The sequence below is a fragment of the Lynx rufus genome, unplaced genomic scaffold, assembly GCF_022079265.1.
Source record: "Lynx rufus isolate CCGP_SWC_20201006 ecotype Redwood Valley unplaced genomic scaffold, mLynRuf1.p SCAF_1, whole genome shotgun sequence".
Lineage (NCBI taxonomy): Eukaryota > Metazoa > Chordata > Mammalia > Carnivora > Felidae > Lynx > Lynx rufus.
Genome location: NW_025814823.1, coordinates 218,400,406 through 218,416,455, shown reverse-complemented (window position 1 = coordinate 218,416,455; position 16,050 = coordinate 218,400,406). Strand labels below are relative to the sequence as shown.

At 34.6% G+C, this 16,050-nt stretch overlaps 1 pseudogene; it reads left to right on the top strand.

The window, feature by feature from the left end:
• Window positions 1-14,602, top strand: part of LOC124510379 (transmembrane protein 179B-like) — a 47,499-nt pseudogene extending 32,897 nt beyond the window's left edge.
• The last annotated feature ends 1,448 nt before the right edge of the window (window positions 14,603-16,050 follow it).

Genomic DNA, 16,050 nt, shown 5'->3' with positions numbered 1-16,050 from the left:
CTGATCGCATCTCTTTTATTTCTGCTTCATCGATATGTGATGCATTGATGTTGCAAAGGATTTTTGTAGATGAAATTGGGCTAATATATGAAATGAACTCAGAGCTAGGGCATGAGATTCATAAATTTATGTCCCCAACTAAGCAAGTAATTCATTACCAGGTAAAGATATTGTGCACCCATCCCCCTTTGCAGAGAGCTCCAGAAATGAAAAAAAAAAACAAAAACAAAACAAAACAGAACAAAAACAAAAAACAAAAAAACAAGAACACATTCATCTAAAAGGTCATTCTTCCTTCTTCTTAGAAGTTGATCTGAGGAATGTACAGAAGTAACAGATGCAGCAGGATGAAAGAGAGTGAGGGCAGTAGGAAAAGGAGGAGAGTTCTGTAAAGAAAAAAATAATTTTAATTCTCACCTTTCTATTTTTCTCAAGATTTTCTCCTGGCTATTTAATTTTTAACTTTGCTATAGGAGTGATATACATCACACAGATACCTGCAGTCTATTTATTTTAGACAAATTCCATCTACGGACTCCAATAAATACCTTATTTCATCCAAATCAGAGGCACCATCCTCTGGTTGCTGCAAAACTAGATTCATGTATGTTTACCTATTCCAAATGTGACAGAAATATATTCCCATTTTTGAGAAAGAGGCATTTCTGGCTTAATATGTTTTTCTACCATCAAAACTAATGGCAGTCTTGACTGGTTTTAAGAACCTATATTACCAATACTTACTTGACCATAAAATCTTGATTTTGGAGAGTGTGTTCTGTCTGGTTCCTATTTCAAAAAGCACAGAGCCAAAAGGGAGACTTTTTATAAGTCTCTTGCCTGATTTGTTATAATGCCAAAAGACCCTCAGCTGGCCCGCCCAAGTTGGGAAACTGTCAGACCAGTTCCATCCTCATTGGCGAATTGTTGAAGAAATATAATTAAAAATAAAATACCCTGCCAACCCAATAAACCTACCCCAAAATAAAAGAACAAAATAATCTTTATCACTGAATAAGCATTAAGCCAGACTGTAATGTGCAGCACAGGTAATTTGCTGAAGAGATTATGAAGACCAAAAGAAATCTCACCCTATTAGATAGCCAGACAGACACAATCAATTACATACATGCCATTTTTTATTCAAAGGAACTATAATACTCCATATGTCTTTGCAACAAGCAGAAGTTACTACTTGGAATCAAGTGCCTAGGCTAACCTTCCATTGGAGTGCCACTCTACTTGATGTTCACATTTAGAATAGAGTTCTCGAAGATCCCCAAGAAAGACACCCGTAGAATTCATAAGTGGGAAAAGACTCTTTTGGCTTTTAAAAATATTTAAATATATCTCAGAGATACAGTTTAAAAATACTGTTTCTCTAAGAAAATGCTGAAAGAAAAGTATACGGAGGCAATCTTTCTCTTTGGGCACTAGGAAAAATTGAAGATTTTTGGTTTGTGTTTAACACTGCAATATACATATTTGACATAGCTACAGCTAGTGAAACTTTTTTATGCATAAATATGTGCAATATATGATTAGGTTAGTGATTTCAGTAATGGAAAAAAATTATCTGATTTCTGATGATTTTATGGCTATGTTCTTGTAAGTTTAAAATAGTATATCATCTTAGTTAAGTTTATTATATATAAAAATTAAAATAGTGGTTAATAAAACTACTTGTCAAATTCTGATACATATTTATGATTTCATTTACTCCTACATTAGTCCTATCATCTTCTAAAGTTTATAGATAAGGAAATTGGGATTGCTGAAATTAAATAGTGAATACATTAAAACATTCTTTCAGGGGTAGATAATTGATATTACAGGTAAGAGTGACAAATATGCAATTATAATTCCTTAATGTCCATAGATATCCTCCACTCCCTAGTCTTTACTGTCATGATTTATTACTGAGAGTAGTTGGATTGTTTAAAAAAAAAGAACTGAGTCACTATCATTTTGTGGTTAATCTTGAATAGATAGATGGTAAATCAGTTCCAATTATTTTCCTGGCTCTCCTATGCTATTACTTTAGAAAATTTATTTAAATTACCTTAGATTGACTAATTTTGGCTACAAATAGGTTAAACAATGTCTGCATCTCAGAATACACTTGATATATATTAAAATATGTTAATGTTCCTGAAACATTTTAAATGCTCAATAAATGTCGGTTTCCTCCCACTTAATATTTAATCAATACCACCTACCCCCATACCCGACCAGTCTCATTTCAAGGTAGTCATCAGATTAGATTTTCAAGTCAGGTAACCTTCTATTCATAAGGTTATCTTTCTTTTATTCAACAAAATTTAAGTTTATTTATTTATTTTGAGGCAGAGAGAGAAAGAAGGTGGGGAAGGGGCAGTGAAAGAGGGAGAGAGAGTGAATCCCAAGCAGGCTCCACACTGACAGTGCAGAGCCCAATGCAGGGCTCAAACTCACGAACTACTAGATCATGACCTGAGCTAAAATCAAGAAAGAGTCAGGTGCTTAACCGACTGAGCCACCCAGGCACCCCTCTCTTCTATTCAAAATATAGCAGTAATACTACCTATTTGGGGGCCTGAAGGTGTTTTTTCCATATAAGAAGGCAGGTCAAATAACATATTCTCATTTGATTCGTCCAGAAGCACAAAATCTTTGATATTTTTGTAAAGTATAAAGAATACACATTTAAGGTTTTTTTTTTTTCTTTACTCTTTGAGGGCAGAGTTATCTAAGTTATTTTCTGTGTTATTATAGTTGAACAATCCTATGTGAACGAATAAACTAGGAATTTCTTTAGTTGTCTGAGGAAAAAGCTGAATTAACCATGGCCCCTCTTTTTCCTGCAACACCTTTTTGTTGATCAGTTCATCACTGACGTGATGCTTTATGTTTCATGATATTCTCATGGTCCTCATGGTGAAGGAATCAAACTTCTTCCACTAAATGCTTCACCATGGATGTATAGACTCTCAACTTTATGGTACAACATGACAGTTAAAATTTAATTTCAGCCATTTCTTCTTTTTGGCAAAAAAAAAATGTTGGAAGGGACAAAGACGTGTCAAAGGGCACAAGCTGGTTATCTATAAGGAGGTTTTCTGGCATCAGCTGCATGCCACTTCTAGTTACACATATATTTGGTACAAATTTAGACACATATGCATGCCTCAGGAAAAAAGGAAATGAGGTGTAAATCTTACTCAGAGAAAAAATATACCATAAGGAGTTCTATGAAGACAGACAGAACCGATATCTGGCGACAAGTTGGCATATCTGCCTCAAAAATGATATTAATTTGTTCTTGAAATGACGTTCTATCCAGTACTTTATATGACCACTTCTTTATTATTCATCTTAGTATACTTATGGCTTTGTTAGAAAACTCCTCATGTCAAACCATTTACCTTTATCATTCACCTCTTTTTTTTAAAGTTTATTCACTTATTTTGAGAGAGACAGAGCAAGCAAACAGGAGCAGAGAGAAAGGGAGAGAGAGAATCCCAAGGAGGCTCCCGCTTCTCAGGGCAGAGCCTGATGTGGGGCTCCATCTTACCAACCCTGAGATCATGACCTGAGCTGCAGTTGAGTCAGAAGCTCCACCGACTGAACCACCCAGGTGCCCCTGTCATTCATCTCTTACCCTATCTTAATTATTTGCAGAATATGAATAACAGACTCATATTTTCCAAATGGTTATTCAATGATTCATTCATTTTGTTTGTTTTTTGTCCCTTCTCAGAAGAATGCAGGCTTTCTGGGGAGAGAATACTGTCTGTCTTGTTCAGAGATGCATTTCAAGATCTTCAAATAGTGCTTGGCATATAATAGGCATCAAATAAACACAAGTAGTTGGGATACATGCGTATAAAGTCAATTATTTCTAAGTATTTTTAAACACCTCAGACTCCATAAAAACGAACTCCTACCTATTTTATCCCTTAACCACCTCAAGTATTTTGGGAATACATTCCATTAGAAATTATAAATATATTTCTATTATATGATGAGAAATTTAATGGTTTTGCACACTCCTACCTTTGAAATAAGTGGAAACAATACAGACAAAAGAAACCATGAAAAATTATATAATTGACGTGAAAACAATTTTATTGTCAGAATATTAATTCACACACAAGAGAAAATGATACTTTGAGGATACATAATGCATTTTTTCATCAAGCTCAGAAACTGCTCCATTTCAGCATAAAGACAACATAAGCTTAAATTTAGTTGTAGCTAATAGAGCATTTTGCACAACATTAAGGCTGCAAATGCTTTTAAGAATTTTGATGCTGTAGTACTTTTAAGCAACTGTGATGCAATTAATTTCTACTGGGCATGGGCAGTAGGCACCATTCAGGCACTTACACAGAAAATATAGAAATTGTTAACAAAGTAAATTAGAATTGAAAGAAACCTGTAGTAAAGGAAAGTCATTTTGGTTTGCATGATTCCACAGCACAACTTCTCTTGATTCATTTCCAAACTGATAAAAGTAGAGAGAAAACCTTACACAAGACCTACAAACCAGGTTTTTTTAATCAAATTCCAATGGTTGTAACTAACCCAGCATCCTATCTGTAGACATTATTTTCTTGAAATCTGGTGATTTCATGATTCTGTGGCCAACTTTAGAGATTATTATACTGTGTAAATTACCTCCTTGATGTAAACTATTTTCTTTCTTTAAGCCTGCATTTTTCTTATTTTAGTTGGTGTACATCATTTTTTTTAGATTCAAGATGAGAGGGATAATGTCCCTGCCCCTGTTTCTTCAACTTTGGTAATTCCTTTATAGATTATTGACATACTACCCAATTTCCATCAGTGTCTCACTTGTCTTTTAAAGTAATGCTATCCTCTGGTCCATATAGCCTATTTTTTAACTTTTGAATCTTCATATGAAATACGTGTTGCCATACTGTTTGATTTTTATTTTTCCTAATTAGAGTTGGAGGTCTTGAAACATTCAAGGGTATATTTAAAATATTTCAGAATAAACTGCTTCAGGTTTTAAAGGGTTCAGTACTTGAGAAAAATGTGAATTTACTAGTTCAGTTGTCAGCACCTTTTTCCATTACATAATTTTTAAAAATACGATATATAATAGTAACTCTGTCCGAATTAGGGATTCTTTGTGCCATTTTAAAGTGGGTGGTTTCTTAAAAATGACAAAGCCTAGTGGGAAACATTTCAAACTATGGAAAGCAGCTTCTCTGGTATGTTTTGTTACAGGGCACTTCGGATCATTTGCCTGGCTCTATCTCTTTGGTCACTTCCTCTAAACAAATTGGATTTCCTCGAGGAGCTTGGCCTGTGTGCAGCTGATAAGTAGTGCGGCCGGCTGTACTCGTATTGGTATTCCTCCTAGAACTTTGACTTGTTTCTTTTCATCCAATTTTCTGGTTGTTATAGTTTGCACTGATGTTTTTCCTCTTCTGCCTCTCCTTTCCCTTTCACTCAAACACAATTTCTTGTCCTTTTCTGTGCTTAAATAATAAGTTGCTTTGTCAAGCAGTACTAATATGCTGTCTCTAGTCACATTCCTTGGAGTGACTCATCCTGTACAAAGGCATTTTGTGTTGCTTGCCTCCAAAAATATAGGTAAATAACTATAAAATCTGCAGGAACGTGGATTAGAGTTTAACATAGATGCAATGAAAAAAAGCCACATTAACTCCATAAGATTTTTTTGCATTTCTGCATTCAGTAAATTAAACTTGTATTTGAGGTTACAAAAATCATAAGAGATTAATGTTCTCCAGTTCTTGGATCTATAAATTAGGAGGAACCGTGTGTGATTGTAATAAACAACAACCAAAAAGCTCTCCAAAGAAAAGTGCATAAAAATGAGCATGCTGGCAAGTCTTATCTATGGCTTGTCCTTTATATTAATGAAGTCCCTAGGATGAAGAAGGTAGAATGTTTGGAATTGGCAATTCTGGTTATTATTTGACATATTTATTTGAATTAATAAGCATAGAAACAATTTCCATCAAAGGATTTAAAATAGTAATTATAAACATTGCGTTATTCAGCATAATGCTGGGATTGATGAGGGTAAGTAAAGGTTACATGTAAACCTTTCATAATGTTTAGAATCAACTCCATAGGTCAAATAAATTTGCATTAAAATGTGTAATAAATAATTTAATACCAAAATACAGTCAAAACAGTAAAAAGGCCAAAGCTTCTCCTTTGTATATGTGAATCAATCTACTGCAAGAGTGTGATAGTGACTGAGTCAGTTCTATGCAAAGTACTTTCAATCCAGAATAGAATTAGCTTAAAAACCACAATATTGTGCATTTCAAATAATGAAAATATACACAGCAATGAATCACAGGATAAAAATATATTGTTTGTTTTATGTGTTTATTTTAGATTATCTAAAGACAAGCCACATATACTAGCAGAGATTGTTTAAATAGTTTAATCAACCAGAACCAAAATATCTTACTTTTAAACTAGGCAATTTTCCAAAGACTATAATGCCAGTGAAATATTGGTGTGTCAACTCTACTTTTTCCTACAGGGTAACGTTTTCGTAAGCCTGATAAATTGTATCATTAAAGAAATTGACCTAGATAATTATTTTCTGGCTCTTTTTTATGCTACTTTCTCTGCTATGGTACATAGATGGCAAAATTTAAAATTTAGTTAACCTCATAATATTTAAAAAGCAAATACAGATTTAATTCAATTTGTTCCTTCTAAGCAATTTTCATTACATACTCACTGTAATTCTTTGCACTAATATTAGAAAGAGCAATCTAGAATAAAACATACTGATGCTTGTCCAAATGCTTTTCAGGCTTTGAGAATTGTAGTTTATCATTTTGAGTGTTAAAACGCTAAGAGATTATAAAAAGGAAAAATAAAAACAAAAGACTAAACAAATAAGCAACAATAAAGGAAACGCTGATTTTTTAAAAAATGAGATATATTGGGGCACGTGGGTTGGTCAGTTGGTTAAGTGTCTGACATCAGCTCAGGTCCTCATCTCACAGTTCGTGGTTTCGAGCCCCATGTTGGACTCTGTGGTGACAGCTCATACATAGCCTGGCACCTGCTTTGGATTCTGTCTCTCCTCTCTCTGTCCCTCCCACTCAGGCTCTGTCTTGATCAAAAATAAATCAACATTAAAAAATATTTAAAAATTGAGATATAATTGACACATACCATTATATAAATTTAAGGTATACGTCATGTTGATTTTTTTAAAAAGCTTTTTTGAGAGACAGAGCATGTGCACACATGTGCACAGGGGGTGGAGGAATGGGGCAGAGAGACAGCGTAAGAGAGAATTCCAAGCAGACTCTGTGTTGTCATCAGGGATCCCAGTGTGGGGCTCAATGCCAGGAATCCTGAGATCATGACCTGAGCCAAAATCAAGAGTCAGAGGCTTAACTGACTGAGCCACCCAGGTGCCCCCATGTTGATTTCTGTGGTGGGAACAATTAAGATCTAGTCTGTTAGCAACTTTGAAGTTTATAATATAGTATTATTATCTATAATCACTATGCTTTGCATTAGATCCTCAGGACTTCATTATCTATTGTTTGCAAGTTCGTATCCTTAAACGACAGCCTCCCAATTCCTCCACTCCCCAGCCCCTAATGACCACCATTCTACCCTGTTTCTATGAGTTCTGCTCTGCTTGAGTTAGAGTCCACGTAGCAGTGAGAACATACAGTAATTGTCTTTCTCTGTCTCACTTATCTCACTTAACATAATGCCCCTGGTCCATCCACATTGTCACAAATGGCAAGATTCTTTATTTTTTCCCTCATGGATGAATAATATTGCATTGTGTGTGTGTGTGTGTGTGTGTGTGTGTGTGTGTGTGTGTGTACAGCACATCTTTATCCACTAACCCACTGATAGATACTTGAAGTTGTTTCTGTATCTTGGCAATTGTGAATAATACTACATTAAACACAGGAGTGCATGGGTCTTTCGATATCATGAGAGAACTCTGATTTTTAAACAAGTTCTTTTATTTTTTTAAAAAGTGTATTTATTTGGGGTGGGAGGGGGAGAGAGAGAAGAAGAGAAAATCCCCGGCAGGCTCTGCACTTTTAGCACAGAGCCCAACGTGGGGCTCAAACTCACACACGAACTGTGAGATCATGACCTGAGCCAAAATCCAGATTTGGAGCCTCAACTAACTGAGCCACCCAGGTGTGCCTAAACAAGTTCTTTTAAATGATTAGGTAGTTGGAAAATGCCGTATTCTTAAGGGAGCAAATAAACTAAATGTCTGCTTATACTACATCAAAGATTAAACTATTTGTGTACAATCTGCCTATATAAATGTTGTATTAGCTTTTACTTTTTGAGCCTACCAATTTAAATTTTTACCCCAAATCTATAACACAACTATATATAACAGATCACTGAGACTACTTGAAATTTATTTTCAGTCATCAAAATGTATTAAGTACCTACTTTATGTCACATGATATGCCAGCCTTTAGTGATAAAGCAGTGTGTAAGATTTTTTTCCCTAACTCATTTAATTTTCTGTTCAGTGCTGGGGACACAATATTTCTGTTTTCCAAAAATGAAGTTAAAACTACAGTAAATAAAATGATAACCTATGGAAGCACCAAAAAAGTGGAACTAGGCTCATTTGAAATAACAAGTGATACTAAATCTGAGGCTGTGAGGTGCAGGAGAAGGATTGAATGATCATTCACAATATAGAGAGAGGATGTGCAAAGTCCCTGCAGCAACAAAGACCATCAGAAAAAGGGATCAAAGAAAGCAGCTAGAGATTAATGAATGAGGCAGAGTTCCATGAAATTAAGTTGAGATGAAGCAAGAGACTTTCTGCTAGGCATGTTGAAATTCATTCTACATTTAATAGGAATAGAGTGGTATTAAGCGAGAGAGCAACAAGAACAAATTTGCTTTTTAAAAATATCACTCTTGCTGTCATTTGGAGAAGGGAGCAGAGGTGACAAGTTTAATGGCAATGAGGAGATCATTTAGGAGTGTATTTAAAGGGTCCAGATGAGAGATGATGGTATTGTGTTAGAAAGCAGAAAATACCTACCCAGATGGGCAGCTTAAATATTGTTATATTGTAAAATTTATGCAATCCACATATTACACTTTAGTCATGTCTTTTTAAAACAGTATATACTATTGTTTTCTTTATACTAAAAATAAATATACTTTGCACAAATAGATTGTTATGACAATCTTTAATGTAAACATATTTTGAAAATTGAATTATATTTTATGTAAGCCAGAAGATCTAGTATATGAAGAATATATATTTAAGGATATATGTGTGTGTGTATATATGCACATATATATACATATATACTTAAAATGTACATATTAGTCTTAGTCTATCAGTGTAAGTCTTACATATATATTCTCTTTTATATATATTTTACATAATTTATGTAACATGCATTTTAATAAGTTTTTTAAATTTTTTTTTTAATTTTTTTTTTGAGAGAGAGAGAGTGTGAGCAGGGGAGGGGCAGAGAGAGAGACACACACAGCATTCGATGCAGGCTCCAGGCTTAAAAATATTATTATATTTATAAAGATGTAATGGAATTATATAAAGTTAAATTAATGATAGATATGATTCATACAGTAAATTCCAGATTTTAATTTCTTAATTTTACCTTTTCCATACAAGTATTATGTATAATAACTTACAATATTAAAGTATTTGATTATTCATCTGTCAATGTTTAAAACAAATTTGGCCATTTATCTTTTTACCTGGTGTTAGAGTCTCCTTTTTCAATGATATAGTTCAATTTTTTAACTTCAGAAAATTTTGTTTTGAATCAAGTTTTGATTCTTTGTTTTCTCCAAATGTTTCTGTGTGGGTGCAGATGTTTTTGGGATAGGAAATATTAAATTCTCTTTCCTTTCACAGAAAGTTTGAATTCTTCATAGATGCTTAAGCCTAAAGTTTTATGGCAGGTGAAAATTTAAATATAGTTCAGGTTTAATAATGTCACATAACCTCCTTCCTCTTCTCTAATACTGAATCACTATGAAAGGGCTCTAATTTGACCAAGTCATCACGAAATCTCCAGGAAGGACAATAGTGTGGCATTTGGGGGTTTTGATTATACTTCATTAATTTTACCCAGTTATTACCATATGGTAGTAAGAGGATCTTTTCAGTGCAGTAATACAAAATGTGATGCTAAGAGGTCTATAACACAAATAAAGAATATTCTATTTTCTAAGTAGTTCACTCTCAAAAATTTAAGAATTTACTGTGGAATTTCCATGATTGGATGCTGCTTTACTGCCATCTGGCTTCATATACAATTAGCAGTGGAAAATTTGAAGGAGCAACCATACCTTTTTGAGTATGCATTGGACCATTTTGAATAATGCAAGCCAAATTTCCTCTGTAAGACCCTCTAAATATTTGAAGAAGGGTATCGATGTTTTTAACTTTCATGTGCCTTCACTGAGTCATTGGATGTGAATATTGTTAGTCTCTCTCTAAGAAATATTTTATATTCCTTTATATTTAGTATTCATTTGTAATTTAAGCTTATCCTTTTAAAAATATGATATATAAAATTGTCTACAACACTCCAGAATCAATCAGCATACGACACAATATAGCGTGTTCATTAATATTTATCTTCGGAACTCTACTGAGCAATCTAAAACTTGTTAATAATTGTATCACTTACATTTAAAAATTGGCTTATAATTAGTATGGAAAGATAAGTAAAATGATTCTTCTTTAAAATGTATTTAAATATTAATGTTTTTACATAATCAATACGTATAATCATTTTAAAAATTTGTTTCTCAAAGCTCACTCTCTCTTCTCTTTGTTTCTCTCTCTTCCTGTGTGTGTCACTCTCCCTCTCTGTCCCTGTACACACACTCAAATACATGAATTTTTAATTACCAAAAGGATTGTCTTACAGTAGTATAACCAAATTATCAAGAACTGAGTCTTGACAATACATTATCAGTCAATAAACCTAACTTTTCTTGATAATGAATTGGAATTCTTTTATTTAAAAAAATGGTTTAAATTATATTTTTATTTGGCACTATTTAAATGATGCAAATATAAGCTTGTTCACAATTAAATTTCCCCTTGGTAAATATAAACATGGGGATTTAAGTGAGTAGAACTGTAAGGAATATGAAAATTAATTAATCCTGGAAAAAGGAACAAAACTTTGCTATTCTGTATGTTCATGAGCAGAATAGGTGTAATTCTTACTTTATATTATCAACTAAATTTTTACCTTAAAAATAAGTTGAAGTACCACAACCTTATATAAAGTCCATTTTTCCCCCAAGACAATATGATTAATATGACAAATATTGTATATGACTTGTCTTATTTTTCATTCTTCTTCTTTCTTTGGTTAGCTCTACTATAGCTGTCTTTCTCAACATGCCAGTGAAAGAGTTCTTACTAAGGGCACCAGCACTGAAATCTTACACAACATTAATCCCATGTTTTCATCCTAATTTGCCGCTTAGCAGGATTTGACTGCATTCCATCCTCAATTTCTTGAAAAACTTCCAATCCCAGGCATCAATGACAATAGAATATCTTGATTATTTGCTTTATTCCCCAACTACAGCTGAGGCTTTCCTTCTAGGCCTCAAAATACTAGACTGCTTTAGGGCATCAGCTGGGCTTTTTTTTTTTTTTTCTATAATGCCATCCATCCTTAAGGCTTTGAAATATCCTATATTCTGGTGATTTGCAGATTGAGAGCAACAATCTTGATATCTCCTAGGAGTTACATACTTATATGTCCATATTTCCAGGTTACTTAGAATCTTCTTTTGGAAATGTAATAGTTACCTGTATTTTACATGCATGAAATAGGATACTTGAACTTCTCTCTTCCGCTTCCTTTCTGATGAAATGGATCTGTTGATCGATTTTCGTGTTATAGAATCAGCATTCTGTTACAGCATAAAAATTACCCTGGATGTATCTGTTCATGTACTGCCTTCAGAAAATTCATTTTCTTGGTTCTATCTCCAAAATATTTCCCAAATGAGCTTAGTCCCCTCTGTCTCCACTAATCCTATTTATTATACATCCATTTTCTCCTACTTAGATTAATACAAGAGCCTAACAATTAGTTGGATTTGGATTGCTGTTTTAAATAGATTCAATCATGTCAACCACCTGATTAAAATTACCCAAAGGGTTTCTACTGGAATTTGAACAAATCCAACCTTCCTGTCATGGTTTAAAAATCTGATACCTGCCTCCTCCTACAGTAACATCTCTGTAACCTTCCTTACCGTGTTGTAGCTACATTAGCATTCTTCTTCCTTCTGGTTATGTCTGCTTTCTTCCCATCTCTCGGTCTTTGTTTCTGCTGTTTCCTCTGAATGGGAATGTATTTCCCTAGCATGTGTATGTGACTGGTTCTTTCTCATCATTAAGCCCTAAGTTCAGATGTTACCTCATTACCCTGATCATTCTATTTAAGGTAACTTCCCAGTCACCAGTTTTCTCATGCTAATTTATCACCATATTGATCACTCTCTGAAGTATCACATTTATTTTGTGTGTAATTCATTTTCTGTATCCCTGACTTTCAGACTCATACTGGAAAAAGAAGCTCCATGGTAGGCAAAGCCTTCTTTGTCTTGCTCAGTTATATATCTCCAGTGCTTACTACGTTGATTGACACAATCGAAAATTATGGGTAAATATTTTCGCTAGTAAATATTGGTGAAATGTCAGCCAGTTAGGCCGAATAACAGATGAACAACTTAATTTCTCAGAAATAAGAATAAATTGCAACTTTATAAAATGGTATTATATTACTTAAACTTTTTAAAAATTATGTACTTATTGGGGCACCTGGGTGGCTCAGTTTGTTAGGCGTCCAGCTTCGGCTCAGGTCATGATCTCAGGGCTTGTGAGTTCAAGCCTGGTGATGGGCTCTGTGCTGACAGCTCAGAGCCTGGAGCCTGCTACAGATTCTGTGTCTCCCTCTCTCTCTGCCCCTTCCTTACTCATGCTCTGTCTCTCTGTCTCTTTCTCTCAAAAAATAAACATTAAATTTTTTTTAAAAAAATGTGCTTATTAGCTTAATGACTTTCTTGTGCCAGACATTAGTGATACGGTTTACCTCAGTTGACCCCATGACATTGACTTTGTGAGGAAGATGATACTGTCTTTATTTAATGTCTCAGGGAGTAGTTACAGAGAATTTAACTCATTTGTGGATATACTCCTATTAAGTTATGCATCAGTTATGGACTGAACTTTGTCCTTTGATATAGAATGTTCACTAATAAAAAAACTCACAAGGCTTTCAAAATGCTATTTTGTGTCAATGTCATCATTAACTATAGTCACTGTTTAATTTTTGGGGAAGTCTTCTGTGGTGGCAGGCTTATGGCTTTTCCACATTGTAAAAATATGACACATTATAAGGAAAACAAAATACATTTTTAAAATAATGAAATGTGAAATAGCCTTCATCTGTGTCTTTATTTTTATAACAGTCACTACTCAAGAAGCTATTATAGATGGTATCAAGCTCATACTTCATTTTGACATGTTAACATTATAAGTATTGATATAGAAATAAATATGTCATGAAAACAATAAGCCACATTCTAAAGAACTATACATTTAACCTATTTAACTAAAAACAGAAGAAACTTATCATAAAATAGCCAGTTACTATTCAGGTTGAGAAGGGATCATATCCCTTACAAAATCGTTACCATTAAAACTTAAAAAAATACATTTTGAGCATTGATATTAACATTATTAACAGCAAAAATATCTAATTCTGTTAATTATTCAATTTTAAGTTAATTACTTAACAAATCTAAGTTAAACAATTTAAGAATTTTAAAATATAAATATAACTTTGTTTTGAGTCAAAATTTTTATGATATCCATCATATTCTAGAAAAAATACTCTGCTCACCATTACGCTTTGCATTATGCAGCGTTTCAAGTTCTTACTCTTCAAAGCCTCCTTCCTGCGTGGGGCCATGGCAGCCACGATGCTGACCTGGACCCAAGGTTCCTTCAGTGGCTGCTGTCCCCTGTATGGCACGGTCACCCTGAATGGCTCCTCCCTGGCCTTATTGTAATCCTCGGCCCCATTCCTCTGCTACTTTGCAGCTGGGGTCTCTGGCCTCCTGCTCCCACCCCCCCCCCCCACTGTCTCCTGCTTCTGCTCTTCTGTGTCTACAGCAACTGCATCGAAGACTCCCTCAGAAGCCCCTTAGGACTCCGCATTGCACTGGCCATCCTAGCTATAGCCATCTTCCTGGCCTTAGTGCCTGTATCCTTCCATTTGGCACTCATTCTCTGCAAATCTGTCATGTCCCTGAACATTACGATTAGGTACTCTGAAGCCCAGAAATCCACGGACGTCCCCTGAAACTGCTCTGCAGTTTTGCTCCAATCCACACAATGTTGATACCTCTTCTTAGGTGAATCTTGTATTGTGGTGCATGGTTTGGTGCTGCAGGTGGTGCACTGGAAGTCTGAAGCCACCCCTTACCAGCCTGTAGAGCGGGGGACCCTGAATGGAGCTCTGAGACAGATGCTTTCCTTGGGCTACTTCTTTCCTGTTCTTGAGAGTAACCAAAGAATGCTTCCTGCAGCCAAAGACTCTGCCCAAGTGCCTGCAATCCTCTTGCCCCCACATGGCCCTGTTTATTCTAGGCACCGTTTTCCCCTCCGTGAGGGAAACATGATGGTAGGCCCCTTCCACCTCTTCCTGTAGCTGTTTTTGTAAAAAATACTACATTACTTTCTTCAACAAACAAACAAACAAAACATCCCCCAAAACATATTTGAGATTAAAATTACAAATAAATAATTATAAGAGAAATAAATGCAAAACATAAGCAGGCATGATGTTCTAAGGAAATAAATTTGCATGCAAGCTTGTGCCCGTGAACATGACGATAGAAATGTACATTTAAAATATTTATTTAAGGAATTTAAATATTGTTATAACACTGTGGTTCCCAAATGCATTAAAGTTACTTTTTATCAGCCCCTCCCCCCAAGCCTCAGTGAACTTAAAAGGTGCCCAGGGTATTCTAAATTTTCCAAGGGTATAGAGACATGTGTCAAACATCTAAGCTAATAAATTAAGTCGTTCAGGTTTAACTGCTTATTAAATTAAATAAACCATGTCCTTAATACAAAACAGAGCATGTTAAGTTTTGTGTTTCTTTTAATACTAAAGATGGTCTGAAAATCTTACCCACTAAAAGGCATGAACTTAAAATATTTAAGAAACTCTAACTTGCTTGTCATTAGAGATAGTTTTCAAAATCTGTTAATATAGCATAAAATTATATAAGTAATAATATAGTCTCATTTTCAGGAATTCAAATAATATCAAAACATAAAAGAAGTAAAGCATGCCACCATGCTTTCCTTCACATTTCCCAACACATTCCTTTACAGAAAGTTAAGTACTGTGTATATATTAGCCCATGACTCATTAACCAGCAACAAGTATTTATCTAAGGCTTAACAAGGCACTGTTGCTAGAAAAGAAAGCATATAAAATAGATACAGCAGCAGCTATTATGAAGCCTGTATTTTGGTTCATCAGGTGGAATTTTGATGTTTATCTTCCCATTCTTTTTCTTTAAATTTTTTAAAATGTTTATTTATCTTTGAGAGAGAGAGAGCGAGCGAGCGAGAGAGAGCAGGGAAGGAGCAGAGAGAGAGGGAGACACAGAATCTGAAACAGGCTCCAGGCTCCGAGCTGTCAGGACAGAGTCCAATGTGGGGCACAAACTCACAAACTGTGAGATCATGACCTGGGCCAAAGTTGGACGACCAACCAACTGAGCCACCCAGGCACCCCTCTTTTTCTTTTTAAAACATTTGTGTAAGTGTATAGCTACAGGCATTTTTTTCCCATATAAATAGGATTTTTTTTTCTCTTTAAGTGTCTCCTCTTTTCTCGTTCTTTCTTTCTTTCTTTCCTTCCTTTTCTTTCTTTCTTTCTTTCTTTCTTTCTTTCTTTCTTTCTTTCTTTCTTTCCTCCTTTCTTTTCTTCT